We start from the raw sequence: 10,285 nt of genomic DNA, 5'->3' as shown, positions 1-10,285 counted from the left end.
AAAACTAATTTATTACATATAAAAATAAATAAATGAAATAATACATATTTATCTATTACATCATCATATGAATAAATAAATAACAACCACAAATATCCTAATGGCTTGTTTATACACAACAACCATATCAAAAAACAACTCTTTTTTTTTCTAATGCAACTTTTATATAACCAAAATGCATGGAAAAAATGGTTATATATAAAATAAACACTTTTAACAACACGTTGCCAAAGAAAACAACTATGAACATTTATTTAGCCAAAAAGAAATCCATGATTGTTTTCCAAAAACAAAAGATTATATAACATGAAAAATCATTCTAACATTTAAAAGATGGCTCTGATAGCACTGATGGGTTTTGATACATAAAATGGTGAGTTTTTCATAAAAACCGACAACAAAAGCTTTAAAATTTACTAGTAAATTTCAAGTATATAACAAAAACAAAACCATCAAGGATCCTTTTAAAGAGGTTAGAATGATGTAAAATAACCATATAGTGTTTTAGAAAGACAACCTTTGAAGCCTTTAGATCCTCTTGGATTTGAGGTGTTGAAGTAGATGACAAGAACAAGAAGCTTGATCTTCTCTCCAAGAAATCCACCAACAAGAATAAGGTACCAAAAATGCTAGTTTTCTTCTTGTATCACTTTTTTCTTTAATCCTTCAAGTGCTTAACAAATAAAAACTAAAGGAAAATACAAAGGAAGCACCAAAAGACCAAGAACCAAACTTCAAAAGTGAGATGGTTAGGAGCTAGAGAACCCACGACTTTTGTGCAAAGACTCCCTTTTTATATCACATGCAAGCTAAAACCTTTTGATTATAATACTCTAAAGTATTATAAAGTAAAACAGGCAAAGGAGAGACAAGATATGGGGAAGATACACAAGTAACCTCCCATGCCTTGACCATTTCGGCCATGGAGAGGGAAGAAGACAAAAATTGTCTTCTAGCCATTTTAACCATAGTAGAGTAAGTCTTTAACTTAATCATGGTTAACCAAAGTGTCCAAAACTTTGTACATGACTTATTATAGGATATGATATCATATGATGACTAGTTAGTTGTTTCTTTTATTATTATTTTCATAAAACAATAATTATTCTCTAATTAAATAAAAGAGTTGAATTTATTTGTTAATATTAAATACTTAATAAATATTCAATAAGTACCAACTTGATTAAGGTGTGACCCTATAGGATCATATATAATTAGCAATATCACTCAATAATGATTCGTCGGCATATAGATCCAACTCAATCAAGTAAACACATAACATAGGAAACTATATATACTAGTCTACATGTCTAACAACTCACTACCGCATACTAGGCCTCATACAACACACTACGTCACTACCGGAAAACCTCCAAGGAATGCATAACTATATGTAACCAAAGGTGAGATAAACATCCGGACAGGTGATCCCACTCTAGAGCCACAACCAAATAAGGAACATGTAAGAAAGCCTAGATCAAGAGTTCTCAGGCTATCCTACGTGACTACATACAACCCCTAAGGCACTCCACTACACGATCACCAACCTACTGGTACTCTAATCAACATAACACTACTCCTATATCCTAACATACAAGGATATACACTGTAATACATAGTATAATGAGGAAACTCATCTGAATGGAAGACCCAAGGAAACACAACCACATGCTCACTCCCTGCACCGATCGATCCAACAAACCAACTAGCACCAAACCAAGGTGGTACCTTAATCAATAACCCAATTCATTCAAGTTTGACCCATGGTCAAACTGGTCAAAAAATTCAACGGTCAACAGCCAACAAAAGTCAACGGTTAACCCTCACCACAACATGGAGGACCCTTGGCCACATCGTGGGAACATCCGGATAAAACAGTTGTAAGGTCCTTAATCTTCACGACGTGATAGGCATATCGTTACGTCATGGGAACTGACTCTGGACAACTTAATGGATAGAGCCCTTAATCCATTAAGTCACACTATCATCTCCTCCAAAAGGCTTCCTTACACCCGAAGAGTTATAAAAATCGTTGCTTTAAAGACATGCATGTCCTATGCAAGTCTTGAGCTCAAGCTAGGTCACAAATGATAAAAAAAAGGGTCAAAACCTCATGCATGAATTCAAAACTCTACCAAACTTCAGATCTAGCACATCTAACCACGAAAGGACTCTCAGGATCCATAAAGTTGCCAACTTTATGGAATCCCAACACTCCAACTAGTCTAAACATGGAGAATAATGCTTAAAAATCTTGATACAGCTACATTGAATTATAAAGCTTGGAGCTTGAATACTTATAGAGGTCCAGAGAAAGTGCTATAAGATGATGATAAAATTTGCAAGTTGGATATCCTCCATCATCTCCACCACCATTGGTGGAGGTAGCAGTTATGGTGGTAGAGATGACGAGATAAACAATTGATATATCTTATATTATTATATTGAAAAATTAAGTATCCTCCTAATTACATATTATTTTTTTGCTATCTTACCAACTAGATGCCAACTTTTCATCTAGCAATTAGCTTTTGAGATATATGCTTTGCTTCTTGCTTCCTTATCAAATAGATGCCAACTTTTCATCTAACAATTAACTTTTAAGATATTATTTAGTCTACAAAACATAGTCTTAATATTGAGTTTGTTTTTCTTAACATATATTATTGTCTTTATTTATCCATTTAATTTAGTTCAGGTGTCTAATTATGCCAAAGTTAGTCACTTCATTTATTTAAAACAAACAATCAAAAATAAAATATAATAACTAATTACATGGACTTGTTTATTGTATTACATTATTTTTTTTAACAGTTGTATATGTATGGAAATGGATCAAGCGTCGCCTAAGAAATGCCCAGACAGGCCCATTGAAACATTATTTCTCACTGCACAAAACAAAATGCTTCCAAACTAACTTTTTATAACAAGTTTAAAAAAAACTTTGTTTAAAAAGAATCTCAAAATTTCAATCTCGATATGGGATTTGGTAAAGAATGGTGAATCTATCTCGGATAAACAATGTTAATATTGTCGTGTAACACCCCAATGCTCAAAAGTATTGATTACTTGAACTTTTGTATTTATTTTATCATATGCATTTTATATTAGCTGTAGCAAAATTAACATTTTTTTACAGTTATATCGAAATCCTTACACCCATGATTAAAATATCGTAAGAACGCCCGTGATCAAGCATAAAAACAAAACGATATAAAAGAATTTTAGGATATTTAGAAGCCGATCTTTATCAAGTGATCTGATTGAGATGTAAACGTTGTCCAATTGAGCTTAAATTTTGTTGGTGGCTTCCCAACTTGTTGATATTAAATAATGAGGGTGGAGATAAGATTTGGGGGAAGTTAAATACACTTTTAAGCCTAATGAACAGCAGAAAAACATTCAAACATTATATATATATATATATATATATATATATATATATATATATATATATAGAGAGAGAGAGAGAGAGAGAGAGAGAGAGAAAAAAAAAAGTTCAAATGAGAATCTCTAAAGGTTAAGAACCATTTAAGAACCCTTTTATTAATGGTATTTTTGTCAGTTTCAATTTTACATCATAAACATACAAACTACAAACTAAAAATCAGTTACCATTACCAATTATTCAAACTCAAACATTCTCACATCTCTCTCTATATCACTTACTCTCTCACTTACTCTTTTTTTCTCTCTCTTACCCCTGCCGCCTCCTCCCGCCAGTGCCACCGCCGGCACCATCGTCACCAGGAGAATATCACCGACGGTAGACTACAACTTTCAGATCCGGTACTACCGATTTCAGATTTGGAACCGACGTCTTCAGATTTGGAACCGACGTCTTCAGATCTAAAACCACCGCCTTTAGATTTAGAACCACCGCCTTCAGATCTTCAACCAACACTTCTAGATCTACATCAACGTCACTCTAATCTGATCATATATGTTGTTTTTGGTGTGATTTCTTCAGATCTGATAACGTCACCATCACCGTCGACGACATCTACACATCGACGATATTTGTCTCTAGATCTACGGTTTTCTACTATAGATCTATGAACTTAGATCTATGAACTTCTGGTGAGGATCCACATTTCCCTTTAGATCTGTTTCGTCTCCACTTCATCCAGACATGTGGTTTATGCTTCGTTAAGTTTTTCCGGCAGGCGGCAGCCGACTTCACCGAAGCAAACTTGAAGCCAAAAAAGTGTTGTTGTGATCAGATCTGACAAGAAATGACAAAAAAAAATTGCCTTCTTTGGTGACTGGTGGTTGTTCCACCGCATTCTGATGTTTTAAAGTAAGATCTGGTTATTTTTTTTAATAAGATTTCACCTTCTACTGTTGTCTCCTCCCTTCTTTGCTTGCAAACTGGTTTTTGAAAACAACATGCACACAAGGTATTTGATGGAATGCCTCAATGAAAATGATTTATTTTTTAAGTTGTGAATGATGTGAATGAGTATTTGAACTGGTTTATTAAGTTGTGAATGGATGTCTGAACTATTTTTTAAGTTGAGTAAGTGTGTAAACTAAAACTTTAAACTTTGAATTATAAACATACTAGTATATTAGGCTGTGATTTTTTTATTTAATCCATATATAATTATTGTAGCATGGTGAGAGCTCCATATTTGATGATGTTAGGACGAAGCAAAACTATGAAATGCGTTAAGTTGTGAATATACTGAATTAGACGTGAATATACCGTATTAAGTTGTGAATCGTGTACAAATCATTTATGGTGTACAAATCATTTCATGGTGGCTAGTGGTGATTCTACCACCACATCAGATCTATTCCACCATTATCGACTCCTCACCTCAAACCACCAAAAAAATCATCAAAAACCATCAGCTTTTTAGATCTAAAGTCAAAGACACTGATTTATCAGATTTGATCAGATCTGATGTGTTTGGTGCAATTTCAGGTATATATCTGGTGTATACGAAGCATTTCATGTTGTCCACCGGTGGTTCTACAACCTTAGATCGTCGGAAAAGTCACAATTTACCATCAACCTTTCAGATCTAAAGTCAAAGACGCACTAATTTCTCAGATCTGGTTAGATCTTATGTGTTTGGTGTCATTCAGGCATAGATCTAGTATGTACAAAGCATCTCATGGTGGCTAGCAATGGTTCCACCACCGAATCATATCTACATCAGATCTGATTTGTATGGTGCACAAAAGGTGTTTGATGAAAGTTTCAACAAAATCAGGCATGTTCTTAATTTGTGAATATTATGATTCAGAGTCCTGAATTGTTTTTATTAAACTGTGAATGAGAGTCCAGAAATACTCTATTAAATTGTGAAATTGTGTGGTGCATTCTATAAATGAGACTCATAAACTATTTTATTAAATTGTAAATAAAATTCTTGAAATGTAAGTTTTAAGCTGAGAATATGGTTGTGAATATATATTTTTTGTGTACTAAACTGTGAATTTTTTTTATATTAAACTGTGATTTTTGTGTATTAAATGTGAATTTACTGTATTAAGCTGTGAATTGACTGTCTTAAGCTATGAATTTGCTATGAAATTTATGTTTGATTCTGAAATATGAGATAAAGAAGCAATATACACAAATCTAGTTTTCCCCAATTTTGAATAAAATACATAAAATTTGAACTATAAATATTATGTAAGATAAACTTTAAAAAAACACTAGCCTCCAAATATCAAGGTATAAATGTAAGCTTTAAGTTAAGAATATGGCTCTGAATGTATAATTTTTGTGTATTAAATTGTGAATTTATTGTATTAAATGTGAATTGATAGTATTTAAGTTGCGAATTGACTGTATTAAACTGTGAATTGATTATATTAAGCTTTAATTTTTATTATTATTTTATTATTTTTATTTTTATGAATTTTATGTTTGCTTCTAAACAATGAGATAAAATAAACATTATACATATATATGATTTTCTCTAATTTTTAAATAAAGTACATAATATTTAAACAGTGAATACTGTGTAAATTAAACTTCGAAAAAAAACCATTAGCTTCCATATATGAATATATAAATATAAGCGTTCAGTTAAGAATATGGATGTGAATGAAATTTTTTTGTTTATTAAATTGTAAAATTATTGTATTAAGCTGTAAATTTTGTATATTAAACTGTGAGCTGACTGTATTAAACTATGAATTTACTGTATTGAGTTGTGAATTTTTTATAAACTTTGTGTTAAAATATGAATTTTTTATGTATAAATGTTTGTATTAACTTTCTTATGAATATGTTTATTCTTTGTGTTGTATAAATATGTAAGAATGTAATGGTTTTTATTGTTTTGCATTAAAATCAAAATGAGTGAATATTTAACTGTGAATGTAGTATTTAACTTGTCAATGCATAATTGTATATGCATATCTGATTTAGAAGGAATCATGGTTGCAATGGTGGCACAAATGGTTGGTGGCGGCATGTGGTAGTTGGTGGTGGTGATAGAGTTTGGGTTTGACTTTTTTGACTTTTTGAATTAGTGTAACGACCCAAAAATCCAGGGTAAAAATTTCATTTTTCATTATAGTCAAACACAAATGTTACTTAATCCAACCATTCAAAAACATTGCTTAATTTAAAACATTTATCAGAGTTACATCCTAAAATCACATAATGCGGAAAACACTCGTGTGTGCGCTGCGATCAAGTCGGGCCCTTCCTTTCCAAACCGATGATACCTGAAACCATAAACAAAACTGTAAGCACGAAGCTTAGTAAGTTCCCCAGAACATACTCCACATAATCCACATAGTCATAAGTCATGCACATAAACATATAAGGATGCCATGGAAACCCTCTAAGGTCTTACACCGGGTGCCATGGGAACCCCCACATGGTCTTAGCCCACTGCCATGGGAACCCCCACATGGTCTTAACTAATCAGAAGAAATGTCATGCAATCCATATAAACCATACATACAAACATATAAGGATGCCCTGGAAACCCTCCAAAGTCTTACACCGGGTGCCATGGGAACCCCCACATGGTCTTAACTAAGGATGTCATGGAAACCTTCCACGGTCTTACACCGGGTGCCATGGGAACCCCACATGGTCTTAGCCCACTGGAATGCCATGGGAACCCCCACATGGTCTTATATCCAATTGCCTCGGGAACCCCCCGAGGTCTTCCATGCAAGTATCACAAAGACAACTAACATACCACATAACACATAATCAACTAGCATACCACATATAATTAATTGTCATGGGAACCCCCGCATGGTCTTCACATAATTACATAAGGTGTCGATAGCACATCTGTAATAATCATAACAACTAGATAAATGGATCGGCCTTGGTGCCTTCGACCCATTGGTATGGTGAGGAGACTCACCTCACACTGCCAAAGTCCCACGGATAAAACTCTAGTTGTTGGATAACAGACTCCCGAACTGTCCATATCAAAACAACACCCAATTAACCATTTGGGTTTCAATGCATAACCATAAATCCACACTAGGGATAAAATGACCATTTTACCCCTAACCTAGCTTGGTTCAAAATCAAGGACCAAACTCACACTCCGAAGGCCTAAAATCCAAATAATCAACCAAGGCCCAACATATGACCCGATTTTCCAAATTAGGCCCAAACCCCTCACATGGGCCTTACCCTAAAGCCCATCTAAAAACCTAGTCCATATACTTGTTCTTTGATGGCCCATCAAGAATCCAAACATCTAAGCCCAACAAAAAAACCCAACTCAAAACCCAATACAATTAACGATTAGGGTTAAGTGTTCTTACTTAACCAATTAAGGACTTAATCCATTAAGCCCATCAATCCATTAGACCAATCATACAATATGGTCGGGCATAAGTCATAACTTCAATCCAATGCTCCAAAACACGGGTCCCGACAAATCCAAAACTTAACATCTCCACAATTAGGGTTTTCTAAACCCTAATTAGGGCTTCCAACCCAATCACAAGCCAATTAGTCCAATGGTTAAGTTTTTACATTAATTAAAGTCAAATAAGTCGGGTACCACCCACTACCACCTCGGGCAGTGGTGGTTGACGGTGGTTCACGGCGGCAGCCACCACCTCACGGTGGTGGTGGTTATGATTTTAGGCCAAAACAACACCAAAAGCACTCCAAACATCAATCCAAACGCACCCGAAAGCCCACAACCACCGAAGATGGTGGCTAGCAGTGGCGGAACGGCAACAGAAGGTGGTGGTGATGAGTTTCCTTCGGTTTCCTGGCCAAGAGAAATCCATACAACATTAAACTCATGAAATACGTTCATACACACACCAAATCACGCACACAGCCACCTCCTCACGGTGGCTAGTGGCGGCAGAAAAAGACGATATGGCGGCTGCCACCATGGTTGGCGGCCATGGTGGTTTTTCTCGGGTTTTTCTGGCCAAACAAGCACCCACAAACACTTCACGGTGAAGAAGCAACACACCTTAACGCGAGCCCACACACAATACGAATGCAGCTGGTCCATCCTAATGGTGGTGAACCTCGACCGGAGCACTGAAAGGGAAAGTTGATCGAACGGCGGCAACGGTGGCGACTAGCTGCTGCGGAATAAAGTTAGAGACGAGGGCAGCTGGAACAGCACCGACGACTGCCATGAGCGGCTACGGATGGTGACAGAAAAGAAGGAGAAGAAGAAAGGTGGAGGTATGGCGGCAACGGTCACTCCCGACAATCACGTCGTCGACCCGCTCTCGCCGGAAGGAGGCAGCTTCGACGCTCAGCGGTGGCAACAAAAATGGGGATGGCTGCGCCGGAGATGGTAGAGGTAAGGGTGGCGGCTGGAGAATGACCATCTAGGGTTAAGGTTTCTTAGTGATGTCGCTTCAAACGGGAAGGAAAGGAGTGTCGGGTTTAATCCCGTGCCTTCTTTCAAATTTACTCATTTTCCAAGTTTAGCCCCTCCTCCATAAAACCTTTTCAACTTAAGTCCCATATTTACCGAATAGCCCCCATCTTTAATAATTCAATACAATTTAAGTCCGACAGTTACCATTTAACCCTCAATAATAAAAACTTTAGCTTTTAACACCCCGTTAATTAGTACGACTTAGGGCTAAAATACAATACATAAAAAAATACGCCTCAGGGTTCTAGGGTTTATTTTTTTTTATTTGATTTCAAACGGAATGTTACAGTTAGTGTAAAATGTATTGTATTAAGTTGTGAATTTTGTTTATTAAACTACAATGGACTGTATTAAATTGTGTATTATCTACATATTTTGTGTTAAAATAGGAATGAAAGTATTAGACTATAAAAATTATGATTTTGCGATTTCCTCACCAAAAAAGACATAAAAAAATCAAGATTTTACATATTTAATAAGTATTCACATGTTTAATAAGTATAAAATTTGGATTCTTAGGGTTCTTAACTTTTTTTGGTTGTCATTTGAACCACTCCCTTTTTCTTCTCTCTCTCTCTCTCTCTCTCTCTCTCTATATATATATATATATATATATATATATATATATATATATATATATATATATATATATATATATTCTAATAAATGAAACTTAAAAATGATACGTGTCAGTTTTTTAGAATGTCTCTTTGACACGTGACATTTTTCTATGATTTTTATTATTTTCTTTTTTTGGTAACAAATCAAAATTCAATTCAAATTTTGAAAATACAATATCATATCCTAATAACATTATTTTGTTTATTTTGCTTAACAAACTAATTCACAATTACTTACAATCGACAATATTTTGGTTTTTTTTCATTTATTATTTTTTTATCTATATAAAAAATTTAATATACCGACTGTGGTTTCCACGGGTTATAACCTAATATATATATATATATATATATATATATATATATATATATATATATATATATATATATATATATATATATATATATATATATATATATATATATATATATATATATATATATATATATCCTGTTTTGATGAAGTCCACTTTGGAAAGTCAGTAGCCCATCAAGCCATATAGGGTTTTAAATAAAGATTTGGTTTAGTTTTTTGTGGTTTAATATTATTAATAATTAAGTTATAATTCGTATAAATCGTGATGAGCATGTTTAAAATTATTATAGATAAAAAGAGATGGTAATTAGGAGAATATATCTCTGATTTCTAAAGATATATTAAAATTTGAAGAGTTAATAGGAATTTTAAAAAATAGGTACTATAAATTTCAAAAATATTATAAGGATAGGATTTTTTTTATTTTAAAACTTGAATTGAAGTTAATTTCTTAAAAAAAATTAAAATAGGAAATTGTAGAAATCATACGA

General features: G+C 33.9%; 1 long non-coding RNA gene across 2 annotated transcripts; it reads right to left on the bottom strand.

The window, feature by feature from the left end:
* Positions 1 to 6,516: 6,516 nt before the first annotated feature.
* LOC145157144 (uncharacterized) lies at positions 6,517 to 8,824 on the bottom strand. 2 transcript variants are annotated; one of them, XR_013737117.1, is made up of 3 exons: positions 8,436 to 8,824; positions 8,138 to 8,222; positions 6,517 to 6,693 (listed from the first exon to the last, which is right to left on the bottom strand). It is a non-coding gene; the product is annotated as an uncharacterized LOC145157144 (long non-coding RNA). The 2 variants fall into 2 exon arrangements; XR_013737116.1 differs by having other exon boundaries at positions 6,517 to 8,222.
* Between the last annotated feature and the right edge of the window lie 1,461 nt (positions 8,825 to 10,285).

Source organism: Lactuca virosa, chromosome 2 (genome assembly GCF_052849685.1).
Source record: "Lactuca virosa cultivar CGN04683 chromosome 2, Lactuca_virosa_CGN04683_v6, whole genome shotgun sequence".
NCBI lineage: Eukaryota > Viridiplantae > Streptophyta > Magnoliopsida > Asterales > Asteraceae > Lactuca > Lactuca virosa.
This window is presented reverse-complemented; position numbering and strand designations above follow the sequence as displayed.